The 25,677-nt window shown below is 46.7% G+C and overlaps 1 long non-coding RNA gene across 2 annotated transcripts in view; it reads right to left on the minus strand.

Moving 5' to 3' along the window:
* Positions 1 to 13,996: 13,996 nt before the first annotated feature.
* The window catches only part of LOC109497645, a 107,325-nt gene continuing 95,644 nt past the window's right edge, over positions 13,997 to 25,677 (minus strand). For both annotated transcript variants that reach the window (XR_006594645.1, XR_006594646.1), the window contains exons 4-6: positions 22,432 to 22,586; positions 19,137 to 21,504; positions 13,997 to 15,475 (exon numbers count right to left, since the gene is read on the minus strand). This is a non-coding gene — a long non-coding RNA (uncharacterized LOC109497645). The remainder of the gene's footprint in view (positions 15,476 to 19,136; positions 21,505 to 22,431; positions 22,587 to 25,677) is intronic.

Here is a 25,677-nt window from a genome sequence, read left to right on the forward strand (position 1 = left end):
CCAGACACCCCAGGATTTCAGTGTGCAGATTGACTAAAATTCTTACCTTCCTTTTGGGGCTGAAGGAAGGGGCAGGGCTGAAATATCGGGGCTGGAGATTTCAGGGTTCTCTTTGGTAGACAGCATAGGAGAGAGGGCTGTGCAGGCCCCCTCAGCACTAATTTTGCCCAGACCCAGGAGCACCCAGGATGAAGGACACCCTGAAGGGTGAAGCAGGAAGGGGAGGGTTTCTGGCAGCATGAAGGTCTGGAGAGTGAGAGATCTTAGTCCTTAACTGGGGGAAATTCAGTCTGTGTGGAGCATAAGGGAGGAATAGGAATAGCTGGCAGGAGGAAGAGTGATGGCGAAGGCGGACAGGAGAAGTCAGAGGGGTAAGGGCGTCAAGTCACCCAAGGCATTAGAGACTTCATCAATGAGTTGGGATTTTCCCAGAGATAATGGGAAGTGAGGGAATGACAAGATCCCATCCAGGTTTTAGAAGCTCCTGTTGGTGACAGAGTGGGAATATGTTGGAGGGCCACAAGACCGGAAGACAGGGGGACCTGGGCATGGGGATGACAACAATTAGGGGAATGACTGTTTGCAAAACACACTCCACAGTTGGAGCCTGCAGGACGTAATGACCCATAAAAGGGGGAGGGGGCAGTGTTATGAGTTCAATTGTGCCCTCCCCCCAAAAAAGGAGATAGGTTGAAGGCCTAACCCCCCAATACCACAAAATGTGACCTTATTTGGAAATTGGCCTTTGTAGAAGTAATTCACTAAATTAAGATGAAGAAATATCAGAGTATGAGCACAGGCCCTCATCCAAGATCATAGGCATCTTTGTAAGAACACAGCACATGAAGACAGAGACACAGAGAGAATGCCACGTGAAGACGGAGGATTGGACAGACATGTCTCCAAGCCGAGGAAGGCCGGAGGTGGCCTGAAAACCTCCGGAAGCTAGGAAGAGGCAAGGAAGGACTCCTCTACAGGCTTGAGAGGGATCGTGGCTCTGAGGGCACTTTGATTTCTGATTTCTACCCTTCAGAACAGTGCGACGATACATCTCCGGTGTTTAAGCCACTCAATTTGTGGTACTTCGTTACAGCAGCTCAAGGAAATTAGCAAAGGGTGAAGTTTAGCTACACCAGGACCGTGAACGTTTAGGCTACTCTGAGCTTTTATCATTATAAACATGACAGAGCAAGAAGGATTGGGGATGAACAAACAACAGGAACAACACATTAAAGGGAAAACCAGAAAATGCTTTAAATCAATTCATAAATGCCTAAGGCCCACAACGGCTGCTGGGATCCAACATCCTCACCCCCGGGGGCGGGGGGTGGGGGGAGGGCGGGGTGGTTTAGACGAGGCGGTGCACGTAAAATTGCTTCGCACACATAAAGTGCTCCAGGTACGTTCCAGCTTTGCCTTCATTTTAGTTAAATAAAATCACAGGGCCATGTGTTGGAGTTGCCCCCGTGAATAGCTCCCCCCCCCCACCACCACCACGGGCCTGGTGACAGGAGCCCAATACAAAATGGCTCCTTCTTCAGAAATTGTTTCAAGACCATGACAACAGAATATCAAACCAAGCACACGGTCCCAGTCCTGTGCAACTGCGTCCATGAAGCCATCCTGTCCTCGGGACGGTAGCCAGACCCCTGTGGGGATCTCAGAATGCTGAACTCCGTGCAGAGCACCATAGGACTGGCCATGTGGAGGGAAGGGAAGAGGCAAGGGGGAAAGGCTTAGGCCCGGGAATGAAGGAACGATCATGGTGCCCTGAATGGAGGTTGCCCTGTCCCCGCAGGGGGCAGATGTGAGGCAACAGGGGACACAAAATATGTCTCTACAGTTAGATGGGCCTGGATTGGGTGGGGGTGGGGGAGGTGGGGCTTTGGTACCAAGCAGAGGTATTCAACTCTATTGCTACAAGCAGTGGAGAAGCACTGAATATTTCTGAGCAGGCGTCCGAGATGGTAAAGCGAGAAATAAGGACGTAGAGAAATAGGAAGGAAGGGCTGGACAAAAAGCTACAAGGTTTTAAGTCTGGGTAAGTACCCACCTGATAAATCATTATCAAGAGAAGGCATAACCCTCCTCTCCACTTCTGTACATGCAACACCCACCTATTTGCTGAGTGAGAGTTCTTGGCACGATGCTGTGTCATGACCCACCAGTCACAATATTTACCTTCGTGTCTGTTTTGTAATAAATGGAGAAATTAGAGAAAATGCCTATACTGTTAATAGGCTTAATCTCTTTGCTGGTAAAACATGCGACCCAGTGGCCAGGATTTGATGGTCTTTTTACTATGGTCCCAAATCACTGTATCCTTTGAGCGTTGTGTTTTTTCTAGATTATTTCTAGGTCTTTTCGTGGAGTTCTCGGTCAATTTTCCCATCAACCCACACTGAGCCCTAACTGCTGTTTTGTAATCTGAGCAATATGGTTCGTGAGGCCCACGGATGACATTCCAAAGTCACCTGTTTACACATTCCATCATTTCCTCCTCACCACAAAGCACAGATCGCTCCACAATAATTTCCCTTTATCCCACATACCTGTGACCAAGTGGCAATCCTTCTATTCCCACCGGCTGCATCAAGATCTTGGACTCTTAACAATAGGGAACGAGGTGAGGGTTGCTGGAGGGAGGTGGGTGGGGGCTGGGCTAGATGGGTGGCGGATACTACGGAGGGCACTTGTTGGGATGAGCCCCGGGTGTCGCATGTAAACGATGAATCACCGAAGTCTCCTGAAAGCAATATTGCACTCTGTGTTAACTACCTAGAATTTAAATAAAAAATTGAAAAGGAAAAGACCTTAGGCTTACTAACCAATTTGCTTTAGCTCTAAAGAGTCAATGTAGCTTTGGTTGAAAATGCCAGTAGGGGACATGAAGATCCTTTGGCGTTCATGTCTGAATGAAACATTCCAACTTCTACCACTACTCCTTACTACTGCTGCTGCTGAGGCTACTAACAGTGTTGGGATGATTTGGGAAACTGGAATAATCCAGGTCCTGCTAATTTCCTTTAATCCTCCTTCCTTTCATTTCCCCAGCTGGTTTCTATCCATCCTTTATCCTACCTTTAAAGTGATAAAAAAGGAAAAAAAAAACCCTGAAATAATTATTTAGAAACTTTCCCCTCCTGTCAAGACAATAAAACCTACATGGGCAAGATTAGGCAAGAACAGTGGACAAAAAGACAATGCTCAAAAAGAAAAACGATTCCATAAACTCTTGGAGAAGAGAAATGAAACTAACTGAAGTGACATGGGAGTAGGGAAAATTTTTTAATGTGAGAGCCTTTTCTCCCCCTTGCTCCTGGGTATTCATTCTCCTGGAGAAGGCAGGTGGGTTAGGACTCCACGTTACATGTGTATGAATTAGTGGGTATTAAGAAAATGTGTAATAATAACTGTAGTATTGATTGATACAGGTTCTGGATTTTACATCTGGTTATCCTCTCTCTCTCTCTCTCTCTCTCTCTCTCTCTCTCTCTCTCTCTCTCTCTCACACACACACACACACACACATACACACACACCCAGAAACGCTAATATAGTTAATTAAGTAGCCAGGGCGCTGTAACAGATAAATGCTAACAGTGGCCTAATGCGATGGGAGTTGATTTCTCGCCTTAATGACGGTCCAGAGTGGGTGCTTAGCAGGCAGCCTTTAACGCAGGGACGCAGGGACCCACGCTTCCCCCACCTGGGTGTGGGACCTCGGAGTCCTCTATTTCCAGGTGGCAGACAGGAGGAAGGAATGGAAGAGCCCCTGTGGCATTTTTTTATGGGCCAGGCAGGGAGTGGTGTCCTATCTTCTGTTCACAGTCCAAGGGTAAAACTCAGTCACATGGCTATACCTCACCGCATAGGGGGGCTGGGGAATGGGTCTATCTGAGTGCCCAAGTGGGAGAGAACGAGTTTGGTGAATGCCGCCCGGTCCCCACCCCTGGATTGTCGATGGTCCAGTTTCTGCACGGGTGCAGCCTCAAGAGATAATTAAAATGAGAAATTTAAATGTGAGCCCTAACTGCATCATCCAAACAAAGCTTCAAAGAAGAATTATATTCTTAATGCACAAATGTTGTAAGCTGTCTTCTCCCGTCTGTTGCTTTCCACATGCGTGTCCTGGATAGATGGCAGCTACCTGCCGAAATCCTCGCCTCCCCACTCCGAGCTCCCAGATTGCTTTGCAACTTAGATCACTCAGATTTTTTCCTCCCTTTCACCCTAATTGTGCCTCATTTAACCCTCTGGGCTTCAATTTCCCCATCTGTGAAATGAGAAACTTGAACCAGATGACCTTCATGTATTGAACACTCAACGAATATTTATTAAGTGCCTACTGGGCTAGGCCAGCTCAAATATTCTCAAATGCTATGAAAAGGGCAAAATACTTAAATCAGGGGACTTCTCCCACTGCGGCTGAAGTTTTGCAAGAATCCACACCCCATGGGCTTAACAGCCCCTTCACGTGACTCGGAGATTCTGATAAAAAAGAGGGACCTTATGTTTCTGGCATTAGGAAATGGTCAAAAGAATTCACTGTAACTCACACAAAACAGCTTCTAGAACTAGAATTACCATTTCTTTTTAAAAGGCATTGACCCACTTTGGGGAAACTAATTTAGAGAAACAAAAATATCAATATCTAACAATATGGACACAGGAGTGTTTAACACTTGATTGTTTGTAGTGGCCAAAGACTAGAATTGACTGAAGTAAGATGCTGGGTCCATCCACCCACATCACGAAATATGATGTAGCTCTTAAAAGTAATGAGTTTAAGTTCTATCCATTGACCTAGGGGGAGTGTCCACGATGCATTAAGTGAAAAGAGTTAAGTTTCAGAGTCAAGTGCATTGCATAACCCCATCTTTATACATTTCAAGATCCCTAACTACGCTGCATATCTTTGCGTGGCCCCGGTGTGAGGTGAAGAAGGGCCATACACCCAATCTCTCCACATCTATTACTCCAGGGCTAAGAATGGAGACTACGGCAGAGACAGAAGAGGGTTAACTTTTTCTTTACACATCCATGAAGTATATTTTTTTTCTTACAATGATCACATACTTAGGAATTAAAAGAATTTTAAGTTTGATTTTAAAATACTGAAACAAAGGACATTTTAGAATGCCATATATAAACAGAGGGGAGTCCTCATGAAATGTAGGGGAAAAAAAGAGAAAGGAAGAAGAATGTGTCTTCACATTGTAGTATTCTTTTCCCTGGGAAGATATTTTCCAAAGCAGAGCAGGGCTCGTGTGTATACATCAGGCTACGCTATTCCCCATAGAAATATACCCCAAGACTCTGATTCCATGCTTAGCAAGCTGTCTCCTCATTAGAAATGTAATTTATCAGTTTCATGTATATCAGAAGGTAAGTGCCCTGAACCCAAATATTTGGACATTGAAAGGATCTCTCTCTCTCTCTCTCTCTCTCTCTCTCTCTCTCTCTCTCTCAATTAGTATGTTAGTTCTGTGATTGGGGGAAAAAAAAACACAAAGCCAGTCTGTGGTTTGGTTAGAATGAATCAACTCATCAGATCCTGATAACTCTTGGGTAAACTGCTAAAATAGAGTTACCAAAACCACAAGGCTGAGACATGGAGCCCTGACGCCACGAGACTCCGCAGAGATACAAACCCTGTGAGCTGAAAGATCCAACCGGCCTCACCCATGATCTCTTTGTGGCTTGTTTCTGACCTGTGTTATCACTCATTCTCTGGTCTATTCTCTCTGCAGTTCCCCGAATTTGAAGACAGTGTCTTTTAAGTCAAATGTATCAGAGAACTTGGTCCGGCATCTGCCTACAGTCTATAAACAATCAATAAACAAACAAGTCAGCAAAACAGTGGTAGAGATATGGGTGGTTATTCTTCAGAAATGCCACGATTGGCAAGCCAGTCCCTATCAGCCACTAGAGATGTGTAGCCCCCTGTGTTTAGACAGTTGTAGGAGCCTGGGTTTGCTCTTAGCCAAGGTGTTAGCTTGCTAACAGTCAGCTCTGCTGTGGGGGGTGAATGGGGGAGAAAGAAGAGGTTGCTTTCACTCCTCCTGCATTTTTAGAGTTGTAAACATTATTCAGTATCGCTTGGGGCCCAGATAAGAGAACGTCAACAGGAAACAAGACAAGATGGTCAAGGAAAAGAAAGGCAACATTACTTGGTGTGACATTATCTGACCTACACGAAGAAGGATCGTGTGGGTTGTCTGTCTGCAGCCTGCCTAATTCGTGGCCAAGTAGGTAAGACGTTTGAATCAGATCACCAGTTTCTAGATATGTAACTGAACGGTTATCGACTCTGTGAATGGCACAAACTAAAAGTTTGTGAGGAAGAAAAATAGCGTAAAACATTCTGGCAGGCATTCTATTAGTCATTAGTACATTTAGAAGTATTTATTGAAGGGCTCCTCGGTGGCTCAGTCGGTTAAGCATCTGACTCTTGATTTCAGCTCAGGTCATGATCTCTCAGTTCACAGGATTGAGCCCCGTGTCGAGCTCTGCGCTGACAGTGCAGAGCCTGCTTGGGATTCTCTCTCCTTCTCTCTCTGCCTCTCCTGCATCTCTCTCTCTCAAAATAAAGAAATAAACTTTAGAAAAGTATTTATTGAACACTTCCTATGTGTCAGACGCCATTTTAGTGCATAGTGTACATCAGTGAGCACGTCTGTCTCACAGTCGTGTAGTAAAAGACAAAGCAGAGACCAGAAGAAATGAGCAAACAAAGGAAACCTTGAATTTCGAGCCAGACGTTTAGGGATGGATCTGACTGAGAAAAGCAGAGAAGAAGAGGAAACCTGTTTCGCATGAGACGGGACAGCATGAATTGCAGCATAATTTGCATTTACAAAGCGCTCTACAGTTTGCACACTGTTTTCTCATCCATGCTACGGAGGTGAAATGAGCAAAGCTTGTCAGAGCCCACTGCTGAGGTCAAGTTGACAGAGCAGAGGTAATCATCTGTCCTTCCCCCTCTGCCTTATCCTCTCTTTCCTGAATCAGGATTCTTGGTTTCATATTGACTTTCTAACCTAAAGCCCTCTTAGAGGGGAATTTTTCCGTACAAAGCTGACAAAGGGAACCAGGGGGCAGTGTTGCTTCTGTAAATCTGTGTGTGTGTGTGTGTGTGTGTGTGTGTGTGTGTGCGCGCGCGCGCGCACGCCCACTAACCGTTGGCATGGGCACCTTCTATTGGGGATGAACAAGACATTCCACAGCTTATAATCCCCAATGAAATATCTCCTTGACCTTGACAGACTTCCCCTTAGCCTGTCTTACTCCTCATCCCTTGCTTCACCAAACCCTGTCCTATCACCACCCTTCAGTTTTTAGATCAAGCCCAACCACCTTCATGGGCTCTTATCCAGCTATAAATGCAACTGATGATTATTTGCACCCCTCCTCATTTGTAATATTGGGAGGAGGTGTGATACAGCCTTTTGAGAATTTGATGAATATCTTGGACCCTGAGCATACCCTCATGTGCACATGCACACACACACACATACACACACACACGCACGTGTCTGATTTCAAGAGATTCACGTTCCCCTGAAAATATGGTATTTCTAGCACACATTTGTTTCATGTCATCAATATACTTCAATTGATTAAAATACACTTCTATATTATTTTGCCTAACATATGCCTTATCTTCATAGACTAACCTTGAAAATAAAGACATTTTAGAATTTTTTGGTATCCCTCATAGAACTAGGTAGAATTTAGAGCACATGGGGGTTATTTAATTAAAAAATAAAAAAAGAGGGGTGCCTGGATGGCTCAGTTGGTTGAGTGTCCGACTTCAGCTCAGGTCATGATCTTGCGATTCGTGGGTTTGAGTCCCACGTTGGGCTCTGTGCTGACAGCTCGGAGCCTGGACCCTGCTTTGGATTCTGTGTCTCCCTCTAGCTCTGCTCCTACCCCGCTCGGCTCTGTCTCTCTCAAAAATAAACATTAAAAAAATATATAAATAAATAAAAATTAAAAAAAAGAATGGATAAGCAAACTGTGGAACATCCATACAATGGAATATCGCTCAGTGATAAAAAAGTAAATGAGCTATCAAGCCACAAGAAGACACGGAGGGACATTAAATGCGTATTGCTAAATGAAAGAAGCTGGTATGAAAAGGCTATGTGCTGTATGATTACAACCAGGTGATGCTCTGGAATAGGCAAGACTATGGAGATATCAAACAGGTCAGCGGTGTCCAGGGGTCCAAGGGGAGGGAGGGATGAATAGGTTGAACAGAGGGGGTTTTAAGGGGCAGTGAAACTATTCTGTCTAGTACTATAATGGTGGATACATGTCATTATACATTTGTCAAAACCCACAGAATGCACAACACAAAGAGTGAACCCTAGTGTAAATTACAGATTTTAGTTAATAATAATAATATATCAGTATGGACTCATCAGTTACAACAAATGCACCATATTAATGTAAGATGTTAATAATAGTGGAAACTTCCAGGGGTGGGCAGGGGATATGGGAACTCTCTGTATTGTCTGCTCATTTTTCTGTGAACTTAAAGCTAGTCTAAAAAATAAAATCTATTAATTAAAAGAAAAGTTTTAGATTTCTCACCGTAGCCTCTAATGGCTATTGGGATAAAGAATATTCAACTCCCTGAAACAATCCTTGTATCTTAGCTTTCCAAAGGCTGTATCTATTGGTGTTAATCTTGGTTACACTTGCTGTTTGACATCATGTTGACACAATATCCAGGATTCTCAAATGAATTCACTGAATAAGATATGTTCTCATGACACAGACTCAGTGCAGTCCTAATGTCAATGGAAGACTCAACGTTTAACACACAAATTTCAACATGAAAAAATCCATTCGTGTATCATTGTAGGTCTTAGACATAAACGGAAAGAAGGCCTACAAAGATATTATTGTCATTTAAAATAGTTCTCTCTTCTTGTTCTGCCTTTATATTCTTAACAGAAGCTTTGAGGAAAAGCCATGTCTACCTGGGACAACATGAATATTTGGAGCCCCAGAAAATCAGTTCAGTGAGTAATGGGGTCAAATTCAAATGCAGCCAAACTCAACTTTGAAAGAACGTAGTTAGGAGTAACTGACCCAGGTGACTTCTCCCCTAAAGATCGTGCCTCAATTGATTATTCTGAGGTCAGGCAAGGATTTTGGCCATAGTATTAGCCATTTGCCCCATATTTATCCTTACATAGTGTCTTCTTGTCTAGGTATTAACAAGGCTGAAATGATGGCACGAGCCATTCCAAAGCCCTATTATTCTGTCCATCTCAACAAATAGATTAGGTTATACACGTAGCCATTCAACTGGTTGGGTAGAAGGTGCTTTGTTATAAGCTGGGGAAGAGGAAAGCTCTCCTTCTGCCCTTCCATGTTTTCCTATCTCCAGCAAACCTCCGAACTTGCCCTAACTCATTACCTTCTTGTTTGCTCTTTGGCTTTGAGGGGGAAAGAAGAGAAAGAGAGAATAGTTAAGAGTCAGCAAATGAAGGGGCTTCTGGGCATCTCGGTCGGTTGGGCGTCCGACTCTTGATTTCGGCTGAGGTCATGATCTCATGGTTTGTGGATCTCACGGATGGTGTGGAGCCTGCTTGGGATTCTCTCTCTCCCTCTTTTCTCTGCCCCTCCTCACTCACACTCATCTGCCTTCTCTCTCTCTCTCTCCCTCTCTCTCAAAATAAATAAACTTAAAAAACAAAACAGTCAGCAAATGACGGCTCACATGTGGTTCACGGGCTGCACTGAAGCCTCGTGTGTCCACTCCCAGCAGATGGTGACCCAGCACTCAAGCCTCCTAAAAAGGGCCGCGCTGCCCTCATGATGATTCCTTTGGTCTCAACCACTGATCTGGCCACACGAAGCATCCATTTGACTCGATTTACTGCCTTCTCCAACAATCATCAAAATAATGTTTTCCAGATAAAACAAAGAGACTGCTTGCTTAAACTCCACCTCAGCACGCCCATGATATGCATTCAGAGTGCATAGCCTGGGGGTCGCCACTGTGTACACACAATAAATCTTAGTTTATCTGGAATCCAGGCAGTCACGAAGCTTGGATGACAAGAATTTTTTTTTTTTTTTTAACCGACAGAAGTCAGGGAGGGCAGTCATTGCTCAGACAATGAGATTCAAGCAAGTGCTGTTCTGAATCTATGAGCTCTGTGGGGGAGAAGGTGGATGAAGCAGACAAACCGAGAAAGACAAGGCAGAAGGGAAAGAAGGGAGCAGGTGAAGAAGGAAGAGAAGAAGACACAAAATGGAAGAAGCGGAGGGGGAGAAGCAGATTGTCAGCAGGGGAGGCAAGGCGGGGAGAACACAGGGACACTGAGCGGATGGAGCCATTTTCATTGCTCCGGGAGCAGGGGAAACCAGGTATATACTGTTCTGGAAACGACATTATTAGCTGCCTACCATATGGCTTCTGAGGTACGTGGAAAGGAAAGGCAGAAAACAAAATGTTAGTCAGTTAACACTGAAAACAGAAAAAAAGTCTGGGTGAATTCTGCAAAGTGTGAGAATAGCAACCTTGCGGGCAGGAGATCAGGGTCTGTACACGACATATATCAAGGTTCAAAGAGGACATTTGTTCCCAAACCATGGTAGCGCTGTTTCAGATAAGGTTGTTTCCTGCCACCCATAATTCGTGTTCCTAATGGTGACCCCGCCGCATGACAAGAACTTAGAGGAAACTTCTAAATTTTCAAAGAAAGATGAATTACATTGAGTGTGTTTTGACTAGTGAATGCAGTTTGAATGGTAAGCGTTCTAGTTTTTGGAAAATTGTGAATCCATGGATGAAAGACAGACCAGGTCTATGATCCCACAGCCTGGTGGGTGTGGAAAGGAGGCCGGGGCTGCAAAGCTGTCCTAACAGGGAATCATAATCCTTATCATCAGTAGCTCCCACTGGACATCAGGGCTTGTTACGAATATTTTACATGGATTTCCTTACTTAATCCTCATAATAACTCTATGAGGTATATTTCATCATTATCCTCATTTTGTAGATGAGGAGACTGAGGCTCAGTTTTTTTTTTTTTTTTCAACGTTTATTTATTTTTGGGACAGAGAGAGACAGAGCATGAACGGGGAAGGAGCAGAGAGAGAGGGAGACACAGAATCGGAAACAGGCTCCAGGCTCTGAGCCATCAGCCCAGAGCCCGACGCGGGGCTCGAACTCACGGAGCGCGAGATCGTGACCTGGCTGAAGTCGGACGCTTAACCGACTGCGCCACCCAGGCGCCCAAGGCTCAGTTTTAAGTAAATTATCCAAGCAAAGAATTAGTAGAACCGGGATTTGAATCTGATCTGGCTTGGGAATCTATGTGCCTAACTTCTACGTCACTGATGTCTAATTTCTTTATTTATGCCCCTGTCTTCCTCATGTGTGTTGGTTTGCAAACTGGTCCCCGAACCCAGAGGGCAAGGAGAGACTGAAGATGCAGAGTGTGCAGACTCCCAGGCAGCAGGTGAGACAAGCAGGGGAACTTACTTACTGGCTGGTCTCAGACGCCACAAGACCAGTAGATCTCCGCCACCTCCAGCTAGGATCTCGAAAGCTCAGATGGAGGCCATAAGGGGGCTCATCACATATTTAGTCCGGGCCTCAAGAACACCTTGCTCTCTTGGGAAAATGGCTCCCACTGTGGGAACAGAAGGCAGAATGTGCATTCCAAGGACTGCGGCCAGGTGAGTTGCCTCCCCAGTCTAGCTTGTGGGTCACCCGGGGTCACGTCCTCTTGATGACCTTCTGCAACACTTCTGGTTGAAACCTCCAGGTCAGTTTTCTCAGAATACTTTAGGGAGGTCAGTTGCCTGAGGGCTTCCCCCCCTGGGGTGGCCACGCCTCATTCCTGATGCTGGTTTGGGGGAGGATGCTTCCTTCTCTAGCAGGCTCTCCCTGCCCTCATCACCTTACTCCACTTCCATCCCTGGACACATATCACTTTCTGGTAAGTTGAATTTTGGGTCTTCCTTCTCATTTTGGTTCCTCCTTGCCTGACTACCTAAAACAAATCATGGGGGCGCCTGGGTGGCTCAGTTGCTTAAGTGTCCAGTTCAATTTCGGTTCAGGTCATGATCTCACGGTTGGTAGGTTCGATCGAGCCCCGGGTCGGGCTCTGTGTTAACAGCACGGAGCCTGCTTGGGATTCTCTTTCTCTCCCTCGATCTCTGCCCCTCTCCCACTCACAAGCACACGCAGGCGCATGCACTCTCTCTTACAATAAATAAACTTAAAAATAAAAAGCCTAAAACAAATCACAGGGTTTTGTTTTTGTATTTGTATTTGTATTTGTATTTGTATTTGTATTTGTATTTGTATTTGTATTTGTTTTTGACAACCACGTGGCTTATTTTGGTACTTCTCTGCCACAGAGCAGGATTTCCCCCGATTTTTATTAAAGAAATGTTTTGGTCTTCACTGTGGTTTGAATGCCTGTGCTCTGCTCCTCTCTTTCCAAGTCTCCCTCCTGCTCCCTTCTCCCCTCTCTCTCTCTCCTGCTTCTTGAAACACCTCTCTCCTTTGCTGTCCATACCCTCCCTTCCCATGGGAGGGTCTCCAGATGAGCCTCTTCCTGTGCCCCTTTTCTGTGGGCACCTTGCTTCCCCTCCCCTGCCCCCTGCTCCCCCAGCCTCTTGCACTTCTTCCTCCAGACCCTCTCCTGGTGGCCCCGTGCACTCAAAGTTTCACTACCACCCACACGCCCACGATGCCCGGTTCAGGGCCCCCGCCCAGATGCCACTGAAGCTCTTTTTACACGTCCAGCTCTCTGCTAGATCTCACAGACCAGACACCACAAAAGTCCTTTGAAGCCTCCAGTTCCACCTCCTCAATGTGGCCTGAAAGGTCATGTGGGATTTGGTATCCTCACTCCCTGCTCCCTGCGGCACTGTGTTCCCAGCTTTCTGCACAGCTTGGAGTTCCCTGCCTTGATCTTGAATGGCCTTGCCCCTGCCTGCTGGTAAATGGCCTTCTGGGGAGGAAATAATCCCTGATCTGTAGCATGCGTGGCTTTTCTGGTGTAAATACTCCCACCACAGCCAACTTCAAACTTATATGATGTCATTAAACGTGGAGTTGAGAAGAGGTAGGCAGTGGCCACAATTAGACAGTATTTTCACCAGACGTATGCAATAGACCTGAAAAAAAAAAACTCAAGGGCATAGATAATAGTAAAATGTAGTAAAATAATTAGGGAGTGATACATTTTTAGTATTTATTGCCGTTTTTGTGATTTATTCAATCATAAACTTGCATCATTTACTTTTTAATAATTGTAATAATTAAAATAATGTTAATTATTTGCTATTTAATAATTTATGATCGTGTGCAACAGCCAGCTAGCAAGATGCCTGAACATTTAATGACTGGTCCTCGTGAGCCCATTCAAACCAGCTCCGCGGCCCCACTGACTCCTTTCCCAGAGACCCCTCCTCTTCACCAACATCTGGCCAATGCTTATTCTTCCTTTAAGAGTCAGCCCTGCTCATGCTGGGAATGCACCGCTCTTCTGTCTCCATCATTGTTCTTACCACATGGCATAGCAATGATCTGTCTATACACCTTTCTCTTCTCCTATTCCATGAGCTTCTTCTTCTTTATTTTTTAAGATTTTATTTTTAAGTAATCTCTACACCCAACGTGGGGCTCAAACTCACAACCCCAAGATCAAGAGTCACATGTTCTTCCAACTGAGCCAGCCAGGTGCCCCCTCTTCCATGAGCTACTTGAGGGCAGAGGCTATGTTCCATTCATCTTTATAATCCCAATACAGTGCCAGGTACACAGCAGATACTCCAGGAATTATTATTTTAAAAATGGTTGCTGCCTTTGCTCTTGGCCCCATCCCTCCCTCACCCATCTCCCTTCCATTCACTCTGGGAAGGGCTATGGACTGCATTATGGAACAGGGAGCCAGGTCTCAATGAAAACAATGCTTGTTGATTGGCTTAACTGACCAACTGGACCAGAGCATTTATAGCTGTGAATAATTTATTCATACATTCAAGGTAGGAAAGGGTGTGCTCTCCCAGCTAGTCCCCAGACAGGGGGTCCCCCACGGCCATGAGTGTCATGGTTCATGTTGACAGCATATAGGATGTAAATTCATCACTCGTGGGAAAGCGATCATTTAAAACAGTTGTACATTTGATGTCCTTCAGCCTTTACGCTCAGAACTAGTCTGTTTTACTGAATGAGCTGAACATTCTAAATCATCATTCTGACTGACAGAAAATCAGAGCCGTCCACCAGGAAGTGTCGTTACCTGTCGGACTGGACAGAACAGTGAGTAAGCATCTATTACATAACAGGTGTATTAGCAATGGGAATGGATCAATGGAAAAGGAATCTATAAATGTACTGATGAAACTGGTGATATTTTTCCAATTTTTCAAGTGAGTGCTTGTTATTTAAGGACACAGACCCTACTTTCTCAGCATTTTTGAGTCACTCACATTTTTTTTTTTGATTGACCACGTAGGCTGTTATCTTAGGGTTCCTAACTTACCACCCATCTGCAGAACGTAGCTCCAGCCTCACAGAGGCTCTAGAATTGTTATTTGATGCTTCACTAGTATGATCTGTTTATATAACTGAATCTTTTTGTTTTCTAAGAAGATTCAACAGTTCCATTAAGCAACAGCAAAAGCAGTAGTCATTGCTTCAGAACAGACTTCAATGTTAGCAAGATTTATATTTCACAAATAAATATTTAAAAGCAAATCATAACAGAGTGAAAACCAACTATCACACATACCCAAACTACGCCAGCTAGTCTGGGCCCGTGTCTCATAAGAATTAAATGTTTATAAAACCTGTGTCAATTTTACTCCGTCCCCCAAGAAAAGCTTGGTGTCTTTAAGATTCTGTCTATACACATATATCAGTCTGAAAAGCAAAATCAAAAGACTGAGGTCACATGAATTTAAATTGAATGATCTCAGCCTTTTGGTTTTAATTTCTGAACTTAATTTGACTTCACGTAAGTAGAATTTGAAAGGACTTAGTTTTAACTGGATTCAACCTGAAAATACTGACATTTCTTAAAAATCTCCTTTTACAGGGAAACATCATTTCTTGCCTCTAATGGGTACAAATCTGTGTATACCCTGCACACACAACCATTCTTTGTTACAGTGGATAATGGGTCACATCTGAGGTGAATAGATGCCTCCCAAGAGTCTAAGATTCACGAGCCGAGGTGTGGTGTGGGTGACAGGGATAAAGCTGTTCTCAGTAGATGTTTCAAAAAAAGAGCTGTGCCTTTCAATTAGTCTGAAAGCCAAATTATCCCCACTGGAGAAGGACAGAAAGGCATGAACAGACTCTTCCCACGTCTTTGAAAACATCAACATCTTTGGAGAACTGACTGTTCATTCTTGACAATTCTGGACTAGAGATGATTCCATGGCACGACTGGGGCTCTTGAACAGGGAAGCCAGGGACCTAATTCTGTAAGAAAAACCTAGACATGGTCTACAGAGTCAATACCCAACTGTCAAAGCAACAAACGAAGGAAAAGAAGAAAAAAGAAAAGGACTTTTTCACTCAGACAAGAACCACAGGAGTAATTAACCTGAAAGATGGAAGGAGCAAATGACCTTTGGTGAGGAATCTTTTCTGAACATTTCAAGCAGGATTTGACTGCTTTATGATACTTCAGATGGCACAGAAGATACTCTACTGTGAATGAGAAATACCCCCTTTAAAATGAGCAAAGCCTTAAATTAGTCCACACGACAGTGTCTCTGGCCAGGTGGAATATTTCAACCCTGCACTTTCTGGCCTGTACCCTTTAGAGCAATTGCATTTCATAAATTTCGGGAACGTGCCTGGAGCAGATGGTTGAGACACGGGAACAGTCATAAATCTGGGGCTCAATGGCTTCTAGCTCCCAAATTCAAGGTGCTCAAGTGCTGATCTTGGCACAACTGGAAGTCATGCCACAGAGTAGTCTTCCATAGGTGGAAAGTCGGTATCTTATATTTATTTCTTGTTGCTATCCTTGAAAAGCAGCAGCATATAGGAATGTTAGAAGAACTTCCCTTTTTCAGTGCACCATAAAAAGCTAGATGGAAGCTCTTTCCAAGGCAAGGATAATTAGGTTGAAATGTTCTACATTTTGTGGCCAGTGTCGAATTCCTCCTGAGCAAATATACGTGAGCACAGGGAGATGATATTGACGGTACATCTTTGGGAAGAAACCGAGATGGAGTGAGGGCACCTGGGTGGCTCAGTCGGTTAAGTGTCCAACTTCAGCTCAGGTCATGAACTCATGGTCTGTGGGTTCGAGCCCCGCGTCGGGCTCTGTGCTGACAGCTTGGAGCCTGAAGCCTGCCTCAGATTCTGTGTCTCACTCTCTCTCTCTGCCCCTCCCCTGCTCATGCTGTCTCTCTCTGTCTCTCTAAATAAACAAATAAATAAACAAACATTTAAAAAATTAAAAAAAAAAGAAACTGAGATGGAGTGAACGAAAACCTTCTATGAATAGTTATCTTCTGAGCAGTTTGCTTGCAGCCCAAATCAAAAGTTTTTCCAGAACTTTCCCCCATTTACAAAAGTAATATATGTTCATTCTAGATTTTTGGAAGTTCAGACAAACATATGGAAGAAAATTCCCTTTGCTTTTTCCACGTGTATATGCAGAAACACATCCTTTGCCCTGTATTACGTTTTGTGGATTAGGCCTAAATAAAGATAGTACTCTTCTTAGAGATTGGTTTTGAAATGAGTAGAAGGGACATGAAAGGGGTGGAGGTAGACCATACCACCTCACTACATTCTCAACCCCATTTTGGGGGGGAAAGAATGGAGAGCCCCTGTATTCCTACATGGATTAACATGGCACAGGATAAGCTTCCCGTGAAATATGCATAATTACTACCTCATTCAAAGTACTTTGAATGTCTGCAAACGTTTGCTGGGCCACTTGGTTAATCTTCTGAAGAGGCACCCATTCTACTTAAGGATACTGAGTGAAGAAGAACATCTCGAGCAAGGCACGGACCTTCCATATTCAGTCCTTCCAATAAGCGATGTTCCAGAGACCTCCCAGCACTGGGTCAATGACGTCCTTTCAGGAGATGTTGGACTACCCTTGTTGGAGTCATCAGATCATTTCCTTCATGTGTAAGTCATTCCACAGTACCACAGAGCGACCAGCCACACACTGGCCAAGAAAACATGCTTCTGGTCAAGGGGCTGAGGAAACTGTATTGCCCACTAGACTGCTCATGGCTTCCTGAAAAGTGTTTGAGATGAAAGGATAAGTCTAGGGTTCCTTGGGTTTGTCCAAGCACTTTGTTATTTATACCCTGCTTCTTTTGAATAAAAACACCCATCACAGACTTGTGGACTATGGCCACCCAAACTGTTCTCAGACCTTGGATTGGGTCCCTGAATCTCATATAAACATTTTTCTTTGGTTATGTAATTGAAGCTGCCTGATCGTGTGTCAGGAACCCTAGAGCGCAAGGACTGTGGGTTTGCTAGATCTTCTTTGTAACCGTGTTAAATGTTCATGAAGCCTAGGACCAATAATAAGAGATAGAACATACACCTTTTCCTGCCAACAGCAGGTATAAATCAGAGTTGTGATATCGGGGACCCAGTCTCCAAGCCAGCCAGGATAAATGAGGCAGAGGCAAAACGAGAGCTTCCTAGGTCCTACCTCCTGTCCACTCTGCACAAGCGATGTGTCTGCCCCCAGTCTGTTGGTGTGGATCTGGCTGTCATCTCTCTGTCTGGCCCCCCCTGGATGGGTGTTCTTTTTGGACACACACTTTGGTCACGTGGCTTTGACCAAAGCCTTCCTCCAGCACCACCTTTGCTCCATCTCTCCTGGGTCAGGCACCACAACATTGGGATGGCATCATCCCTTCACTACAGAGAGGTCATCTAAACAGGAAGAAAGAGCCTCTAACTCCGTATCTCTAGATAGAGTATGAAGAGTAGGCATCCCTTTGACCCTCCGCTGTCTTCCCCATTGACTCAGCCCCTAGCCCAGGCAATTGGCTTGTTCTTCATGAAGGTTGGAATTCTAGGGCCTATGGTTCCAACCTTTGCTTTCTCCCCCAGATTGCTGGGAAGGTTAGTAGCGTGGTTATGTTTCAAATTCAGAAATCTGGAGTCTGGACTACTCCCAACATGATGGCAGAGCTGTATGATTTAAAAAAAAAAAAAAAATGTTGGGCAAGGAGTTCAGCAGCCGGAGTGCCAGTATTGTCTTTGCCAAATTTCACTGAACCTGACCAACACTGAGTGTAACTGCTTGGTCAAGTGGGCACTCGACGACCCTGCCTAAATCACAGGGTGATTGTCACTATCAGGTGAAAGACCAGATGTGGGAGTGGCAAGGGGAAATACAGCCTTGGGGAAACCTGATACAGGTTCTGAAGCCTGACAACAAGAGGACGTGAGCTCCCCAGAACTGGAGGAATTCAAGCAGAGACCAGTCGACTAGGTGCCCAGGATAATGAAGGCGAAAGACTAGACTAAGTGCCTATAGTCTTTCATTGGTTTCCAAAGATTGTGATTTTCCTGACTTTTCCAAAGAGGGTGATTCTCGGCACTGACCTAGAGTCCTCATATAGACAGACTGCATCCTGTGGTCTTGATTGGAGTCTGGTACCCTGGGTCGCTGAGTCCCAGCTCCCTGAGCACAGGGCACTTCTCTTATCCATCTTCTTCTCCTAGCCCCTGTTCCTGAACTCCTGGTGGACGTTCCAGAGCGTTTCCTAAGTGGGTGATGGCTCCTCTGATCTCAGTTACGAGCCTGCATCCTGTCTCAAATCCAAACCGGCTGGACCAAGTTACAAAACTTTTCGGGAAAGGAGAGGCATCCCCATGATACTGACAATGGACGTAGTTTGAATCACAATTTTACCGTCCAGGTGTTTCCATGTAAGAGAATGCAGATTCAAGGCATTCACATTTGGACTGTGAGTTAGAGTTGAGAACTCTGGCCTTGCTGTTCCAAGCCTGTGGGAGTCACATAGGGGAGCAGGACAGATGGAAAGACAGACAGGAGCCAGCCAGCCAGCCAGAGAGACAGAGAGGTGTCCAGCAAAGCAGCCAGTGACAGTGGAGCCCCCAGGTAGCTCCCAGGCCTTACCTTGGCAATTTCCCTGGTTTCTAGGTAGCCTGACGAACCAGACAGAAAAACATGGCCACTTCCATGAGGGGGTTGCCTCTTTGGAGACGCATTCTTCCAATCTGTAGCTCGTTTGACAAAGGAAATGCAGGGAATAACACACCCCAAACTGATTTTGTCGGTAAACATCACCCAACTGTTTTCTTATTAATTTACCTTGGCAGTATCTCTCCATTATATAATTATGTGGGTTTTTCAGACCCATATTTACTTCTATCCCACACACACCTTATGTTACCTCTTCTTTCTACTACCATATTGAGAGAAAGGACACACTTTTTTTAGTTCCTGCAGAACCTCAAATAACCTTGGTGGCAGATAAGGCAGACATCTACTCCAAAGCACTGGGTGGCTGCAGAGGGCAGGGGTGGGACCCAGGTTGGGGTAGGAGGAGCTCATGACAGGGGATGGGGGGGGGGGGCAGGGGAACTGGTAGCTCCTTTTCAGCAGGTGAGCAGTAAACAGGCATGTCCGGCCCACAGGAAATTCTGGAATCTCTAAAAGATATCTAGAAGAGCTAGAAAAAGCAAAGTGGCAGGGACTTATTATGAAAGAAGCAGGTTTTGACACAGGTCACCTTGCTTGTTAGGGAGGACTGGACAGTTCGGGCCAGCCTGGTACTCCTGTCAGGGAAAGAGGGGAAGCTGAAGCCTCTCCTGGGGGAAAAGGGGAGTATTAGAGATGAAATGGAGGAAATTCATCAATCAGAACCAAACAATTTGCCAATATCCTGCAGCTCAAATACAGCCGCGTCTTCAGACCTGAGCTGCCCCCAGAGGTGCTATCTTTGAATCCAACGTGTGGGTGGAAGAAAGATGTCCAGGAGATGCTCTCCTATCTGGATTCTGATTCATTTGGTTTGGGTAGGGCTCTAAGAGTGGTCCCGGACCAGCAGTAACAGTGTCACCGGTGAATTTGGTAGAAATGGAAGTTCTCAGGCTCCAGCCCAGATCTACGCAATCAGACCCCCAGCGACCTGTGTTTTAGCAAGCCCTCCCTGTGTGTCTGACGCCCACTAATGTTTGAGAACCACGGCACTGGAGATGTATGAGACTCGGGATGCTCTTTTCCTTAAGCGATTTCTCTCAGAAATACTGTCTCTGCCTCCTGCAGCCAGGCTTGGAATGCTGGGGTCCCACCCCACCGTGGAGCAGGGCGGGCACGGACTGGCTGCCTCAGGGGCCTATTCACCTGGGAGCTTTGCAGGCAAGACAGTTTGGTGGCAGGTAGAAGCCAAGTGTCCTGGGAAAGACAGGCCTTCTTCTAATTTGCACAAGGTCAGGGTTTAGTCCAACAGTGAAGCTCCTTGCTTGGTTCTGGGCTCTCCCCGTCCTTCCCAATCAATCACCCAATCCTCTAGTGGATCTCCCTGCAGAACTTACCTGAATCCATCTGGGCGTCTCTCGTCCGCCACCCCCACCATCTGGTGCCTCAGCCCCACACCTTAGGTTGCTACAGTGACCCCCCGCGGGCCTCCCTTGCTGCCCCCCAGCCCCATCACCCATCCTTCTCGACACCGTTTGGTACCTGTCTGTCCCTCCCCATTCCACTCCCCTTTGACTCATGCACACGCGTGCCGCCTGCCTGCACACGCACGTGCACATGCGTGCGGCACAAGAGCCTGCCAGCTACTTTATCGTGTGTGGGGTAAAGTCCACACTCCTCAGCCTGGTATCCAGAGGCCTCCTCTGCTGGCCCCTCCCTACCGCCAACCTTATCTTTCACGAACCTTCATAAACCTTCCTCTCCGGCCAAACTGGTCTACTGGTAAAAACCCTGATAAGATAAGGAGGTAAAATTAGAGCCAGTGAACCCGGAACAGGCACAGGCAGCCACAAGGGTGTTGGGCTGGGATGGCTTCAGAAGCGTCAAATGCTCACGAGTCTGAATGGGTGTTCTCGGGCCCTCGAGTTAGACGATACCATGCTGAGATCCCATGGAGAATGGTACTAAGGGTTCAAGCCCTCCGTGGTGCACAGGTACCCACCTCGGGATTTTGTTTGCTGTGTCTCTCGCACAAGGTCTGGCTTGAGCAATGACTTTGCGGTTATTTCGATAAACTGATATGTGTTTTAGAAAAATAGCCGAGTGCCGCGATTATGGGGACCCACCTCCATTTATTTCAGGTGCTCTTGCAGAAAGCTCACCGGTTACCTTCATAGCCCAAAGAACACTGTTGCCATCTGGTGGCTGCTACCTGAAACACAGGCGGGCGTTCATTCGCTCCAACATTTCGTGAACACCTACTGAGTGACAGGCAGGCTTCCTCCTTGCCACTGGAGAGACACTGTTGAATCAGGTCCACCCTCTGTTCTGGAAAGGCTTCCACCTAGAGTATAGATATGCAGTCAGGCAACTTCAATGGAGAAAGCCTGGGATGGTATGGCAGGACATAAAAACGCAACTCATCATCACGGGTAGTCCTGGAAGGCTTCCTTGAGGAGGTGACATCCATTCTGCATTTTGGAAAGGCACAGGAAGGAGCCTGGCCTGTTAGGGGAGGATGAGAATATAGAATGACACAAGGCCTGTCATAAGTCAGGTGGCACAGGTCAAAGGCAGGCAGGGACCTCAGTACACAGACCAGTACGAGGGGAGGGAGCTGGGACCAGCAAAGGCAGGGCTGGACAGAATGCTCAAGGTACCAAAGTTGACTTCTATTGGCAGAGCAAATACTTCTGATTCTCATAGCCCAGTGGGGTGGGGGGAGTTGGTTCAAGCAGCACCACATTCTAAGAGGATCTAGTTAAGTGGACCAGTCTAGTCTGGTTGGGTCCGGATGAGCATCATACAAGGCTCCAATGGCCCCAGGGAGCTGTGGGCAAGCTCCCGGCCACCACCTAGAGCAGAACCCCAGCTAGCAGCCGGTGCTACGGAAAATGGGCTCAGCTGGGGAGAGAGCAGGGAAAACGGTCAGATAGCAGCACCCTATTATCTTAGAGGCTGGTTGCTCTTTATCCTTGATCCTGAACTGGCTTAGGCTTTTGGGGGGCCTCAATAGCTCCACCTTCTACCCTGTTCTAGTAGCTGGCTTCCTAGGCAGGAATCATTGGACGGAGAACATACCCAAGATGGGACCTCCCTGTGGCAGGAATGCCGTGTGTTTGCCAAACTTCCTTTCTTTTTTTCCTGGGCCCACTCCACCTCCAGCCTCTTCTGTGGGTAGGTGTGGCCGTGTCTGAATTCTGGCCAAGGATATGAAGGTGGGAGTGTTTACGCCACTCCCGGGCCCCACCTGTAAAAACCTTCTGCTCACCTTTTCTTCTTTGCTTTTCCCCTGAGCCAGTTGGCTGCAGGTGATCCAGCAGGGGCATCTCAGGGGTAGTGGATGGCGGAGCCACAAAATTGAAGGAGGCTGAGTCCACCAAATCCACTGCGTGGAAGGCTGCCCACGGAACGCCTGCACTTGGACTGTTGGGTGAATGAGAAATAGAATTCTGTAGCGTTAAGCCCTCGAGATGTGGGGGCCCCTTGTTACAACACCTTTCCTATCCATTCTCTTTCCATTCCCGCCCCCACCAGGACGCAATCCTTATTTCTATGTTGCCGTTCTGGGGCCTGGGATTCTACCTCCCGCTCACGTATATACTTCCTTGAAGGCAGCTGCTGCCAAAACTTCTGATTATCTTCTGCTTGGGGATCCCCATTATTAGGCCCCATGCATATGTCACAGTGCCCTCTCTACTCTGTGGAGGGACTTCATCGTGCTGACTTGACTGGAATACCATTGCACTGTGCTGTCACACTCTGGATTATGAATTCTGCTTTCTGGGCATGCAGTCTGTCTTCACAATGCCCGTTCCCTCTCCACTGATAGGAGGTGAAAAATGGCTGTTCTGGGCACTAGCTTGCCTGAAAACTCCAAGACTTGCCTTAAGGCAGTCAAGCCATCTGCTGACTCTCCACGTTCACAAGCAGAACCATGCCTAATCATCAACATGGAGCCACACTCAGCCACGCGGAGTGCCAGGAGAGATCGGATGACAATTTAGAAAGTGCTAACATCTGACAAGCTGAGATCATGGGCGACACAAATTGATAGAGAAGCTGAGATGTGAAGGAGGTAGGATGGGCCATGTCTGATTAGCAATATCGAGAGCAGCCCTAGAGTCAAGTGCGTCTCCCGCCTTCTGACGAAACACACAGTCAAGGTCTGAACGGTAGCACTGCCTCGGTGCCCCCACTGTGACTGGGGCACCTGGGCGATGGTGACATGTGGCTGTTAGACTGTCATCTGACGAGCCCCACGCTCATTTTAATGATGAAGCCACATGGGATAGAGTTGGCCCAAATAGCATTATGTCACTTCCCTGCTTGAAGCCTTTTCTTCAATGGCTTCCCTTTCCTTTTGAAAGGAGATAGTATACTTTTCACAGGGCCCAGCAGATCTTAGGTGTTCTGACCGCTAGCCATCCTCCTACGTCATCCAGCCTTGCATTTCCCCTTGCTTGATGAATCCCAGTCGCGCTGGTCTATATGTTCTTCAGGCATACACAGCACAGGGCCAGGCACCTAGCACAAACTCGACAGACAAATGCTGATGGGTGAATGAGGGGCAGGGAGGGTCTTAGAAGACTCCCGCAGTCCAGTGAGAGATCACGGAGCGGTGAGTTGGGTGGGTCCCTCTCCAGACACAAGCTCCATGAGGTGGGAAGCCTGGCTTGTTTGCCATACCAGTGCAGTCTCATTTGCCTGATACTGATCAGATGCCGGCACGTTCACTGAGCCAATGAAATGAGGTGGAATGCACGAAAGAATGAACGGATAAAGGGAGTAGTGACCAGAATGAGCGTGACTTCACAGGTGGAAACAATAGGGCTTGGTGATTGGATGTGGGGCTGGGGGGCTGGGAGAGAAGGAAGGGTCAAGGATGAGCTCAAGTTTCTGACTTGGGAGCTGAGCGGAAGGTGGTATGATTTACTGACATGGGGAACGTGGCACGAGGTCGACGAGTTTAATGGAGGAAGGGGGAGGCTCTGACAATGAGTCTAGCTTTAGGCATTTCGAGCTGTTAGCATCTGTGGGATATCTCTGAGAAGAGAACCACTGGGCAGCTGGATATATTAGCCTGAAATTCTGGAATGAGAATCGGGCTGGAGAGAATAGATTTGGGAGTGATCGGCTCACGGATGTTAATTAAAGCCGGGAGAGTATATGAGATGGCAATGTGGCGGGCGGTGCGGTCGCACAATGATATATAAAATATGGTCCCTGCCCTCACAACCAATACAACGTCAAGATGTGACATAGAACCCATCCGTGTCTCCATAGCAACCTCGAAGAGAGGAGAGAGTTCTGTCCTTATTGTGGGAGGGGAAACACAAACAGATGGCTGCTGTCCCCACGTCTCCTGATGCGGGAGGTGTTCTCACTTCACGTGGGTCCCCCATTAGTGACGCTTGGAAATGCTACTCTAGCCAGTGCAAATCTGCGTCTTCTCCCACGTCTCAACCGTGGGGCCAAAGAGATGACGGAGAAGGCTGAATCAGCCCTTTCCAAACCTCCTTTTCCCTGGTTCTGCCTCTCCACACCCACCGCTCCGCCAAAACCATTCTGGGGGTGGCCGTAACGACCCGAGCGCCAAATCCAAAGATGCCTCGGTAACCACCTCACTTGACCTTTCTGTAACATTCACACCATGGCCATTTCCTGCTCCTTACAGCCGTTCTCCTGTGGCTTTGGCGAAAACCATCCCAGACCGCACGCACACGTGCTTACTATGTGTCAAGAGCTCTGCTGAGCAGCAAGGTGCTGAGCACAACAACCTTGTGAAGGGTGTACCGTTACCCCCACTTCACAGATGGCAGACTGAGGTCTCAGAGAGGTTAAATAACTTTTCAAGCTAGAGAGCCAAAGAACCCAGGGCATCTGAAAACAAAAAGCTACATCCTTAAGCACTGAAATAGGGTTCCTCTGCTGGTTTTCCTGCTCTCTCGGACCATTCCTTCCCCCTCAATCCCTTTCCAGGCACACCACCCCTTTGCACGCCATCACCCACCCCACCACCTCCCATGCCCACCCTTCTCCCAAAGCTGCTGCTTTTGATATTCTTTCCATGGTCCGCTCTTTAACACTCTCTCTTCCCTGTAGCCAATGTACCCTTATGGCTTCACCCCATCCATGTACAGATGGCGCTCAAAACTCAAATGACTTCCCTGCTTCAGATTTCTCTCCAGGCCTTGCTTCCTCCTAAGCATCTTTACCTGTGTGGCCAGCAGGGGCTTAGTGTGCCCACCAGGGAGGCGGCAGTAATTCCCCTACACTTGTTCCTCCTCCCCTGTGTGATTGGCACACACGGGCTCAATCCCTGGGGCCAGAAATTGGGGCGTTATCCTGGACAACCCCTTCTTCACTCCTTCTTCACTCATTTCCAGTTCTACAGCTTTATTCAGGCCATTGTCTCTTACCTAGATGGCCAGCAGCCTCTTCGCTGGCCTCCCATCTTGGGTGTGACCCGTCCAATCTGCCTCCCGAGGGATATTCCTAAAAGCAAATCTAATCA

This window comes from Felis catus, chromosome A2 (assembly GCF_018350175.1).
Source record: "Felis catus isolate Fca126 chromosome A2, F.catus_Fca126_mat1.0, whole genome shotgun sequence".
Classification (NCBI taxonomy): Eukaryota; Metazoa; Chordata; class Mammalia; order Carnivora; family Felidae; genus Felis; species Felis catus.